Here is a 2,652-nt window from a genome sequence, read left to right as displayed (position 1 = left end):
CGGGTGAGGGGCAACTTCTTCTCAAAGACCCTCAAATAAATGCTTGTTAATACTAGTTGTGTTTTTGTCACAGCTTTTCCCATTCAGGAGCCTTGATCTACAGAGCCACTGTTGTTAAAGCACTGTCCCACACCTACTTCAGCAAACAAGCCCTGTAAATATAATAAAGGTAAAGGTTTCCCTTGCTCGAACTCTAGGGCACAGTGCTCATCAGTTTCCAAGCCGAAGAGCCAGCACTGTCCGAAGATGTTTCTGTGGTCATGTGGCCAGCATGACTAGACACCGAGGCGTACGGAACGCTGTTGCCTTCCCACAGAAGTGGTACCTATTTATCTATTTGCAATTTCTAGCTTTCGAACTGCTAGGTTGGCAGGAGCTGGGACCAGAGATGGGAGCTCACTCCCTCATGCAGCACACTCGGGTCTCGGTCTGCAGTTTAGCATCTTAACTATTGAGCCACTGCAGCCCCAAAAATATAATAAAACCTACTGATAAATTCTAATCACCAGTGTCAGGCTGTTGTCTCCCTTGGAAATTCACTTGTTGAAGCATAGTGACTTTTAGATCAGCAACAAAGTGATGCAGTGGACTGAAATGTTCTCCCAACATTTCTTAATGTTACTTTTTTGGCATAAAATAAAACAGTGAGTCTTTTTCTTCACATAAATGAGCCTGTTTGTCTTGGGTAAACAGCAGAAGGGTGTTGTTGATGGATGGTTGTACTAGAGGATGAGCAGATGTATGAGCACCGGCTGGTAGGGCTGTTATTATTAGGTCCTGTAATTGCGTTGTCTGAATTGATGAGAGAACAAAGCTGGCATCTGGGTTTGACAAATCTGAAAGGTAGCCAAAGTAGATTTGTGCATTACAGCACCGGGTTCTATTTCCCTGTAATTCAGTATATCAGACTTGTATCCTTTGGGAGCTTCTTTTGTCTTTAAAAATATTTCACTATGGTATAAATTTATATTTCATAACACAAAGTATCATGTCGATTGATATAATCAGCATTTCAGTGTAAAATCCTGGACAATTTCAAAATTACTTAAATAAGGGGTTGCAGCTATAGTGCAGATCTCTAGAACTGGTGATACCAACTTTGTTCTGAACTTTGCCCAGAAACTTGTTCTGAAGAGATGGGACATTGTGATGCAAAGGATCGTCATTGGTTGTGAATAAATTAATTTTAAAATAAGGTGCACCTGACAATTAGGGATATGCACATTTATTTCGTATTTAATAATTTTTCATTTAAATGATTGTTATTTGTTTTTATTCATTTTTATCATTTTTTCCCATTCCCATACTGCACCTGTCACCTCCTCTGCCACTTCATTTGAGATGCAAATATCCAGAATTTCTCCCTCAAGGGATCCTCTCTGACAAAGCATCCCTATGTAAAGTGGGCCGAGAGAAACTTTGGCAACACAAGCCAAGAAAGCAGACATGAAGGCAGAGCAGACACAGATGCTTACATCTGATGTCTTGAGAAAGGGAGCATGGAAAAGAGGGCTCTGGTCTATCCTTGGGTCTTGCCCCCCCTGAGGCTATTCCGTCATATTGCTACACATTAAAGATTCCAAGACAATGCAGAGCGTTCACCTTGGCGAGACTAAACTCCTTCCCCTCTAAGGTGCTCTCTGGTCGTTTCTTGGGACTTCCGTTTTTGGAACGTGTCTGCGATTGTGGACAAGAGATGTTAGAAACTATGGATCATATAATGCTTTTCTGTCCTAAGTGGAATAAGGAAAGAGAGAGATACATCATTCCCGTTATGAGAAAAGGAAAGCTTCCTCTCCTTCCTTGGGTAGTTTCAGTGCTTTTGTCTGATAACTTCCCTGACAATCAAACCACGGCTATAGTGGCTTCCTTTCTAGCTGCGGTGATTAAGAAAACAAATCTCCCTGAGTTTAATTAGTTTATTGCTGATAACTGTCGACCTATATACAAATTTGATAATTTTAAGTGTGTGCTGATTTTTGTTGTTGTTTTTTTTTGTTATTTTTATTCTGTACAGTTGCTATGGCTTTCTTGCTAATGCAATAAATATTATTATTATATATAATAAGAAAAAAATGCTATCAGGAAGGCACTACGTTTAGAAAGAATGTGACAGACATGGAGGGAATTGAATCAGGCCAGGAACCTTGCAGCAGTACCATCCACTGTCCATTGTGACATAGCCAGCTTAGATTTTTCTCTCCACTTTCCATAAGAATGAAACTGCATGTTGAATGTAGTTTTATGATTCTCCTAACCAAGATATGTTTTATAATGTAATGGAGCCATATCATCAGGGTTCTATCGTTTATCATTACTCATTGCAGAGCAAATATGTGTTGAGAGAAGACCGCAGATACCTCAGTCCTTCAATAAGATGAAAGCATGGGATGGACAATAGGCACACAGGCATCGACACTACCTGTTGTTGGGGAGGGGTATTCACCTGTACCCACCCCCAGTTTGCAGTGTTGCTTGTGTGCCAGAATGTTGAAAGCAGGTGCAACACTGGTGAGCTGGCAGATCCTCTCTTTCTCCCTCTGATAGCCATAAACTCTGAGCCAGACAGGCAGATGCTGAATGAACAATTCTAAATATTGCCACTTTTTTCAATTTCGATAGTTATAAGGGATACAGCTAATTCTGAACATG

This window comes from Gekko japonicus, unplaced genomic scaffold (genome assembly GCF_001447785.1).
Source record: "Gekko japonicus isolate JY-2015 unplaced genomic scaffold, Gekko_japonicus_V1.1 scaffold109, whole genome shotgun sequence".
In the NCBI taxonomy this organism is placed as follows: domain Eukaryota; kingdom Metazoa; phylum Chordata; class Lepidosauria; order Squamata; family Gekkonidae; genus Gekko; species Gekko japonicus.
This window is presented reverse-complemented; position numbering follows the sequence as displayed.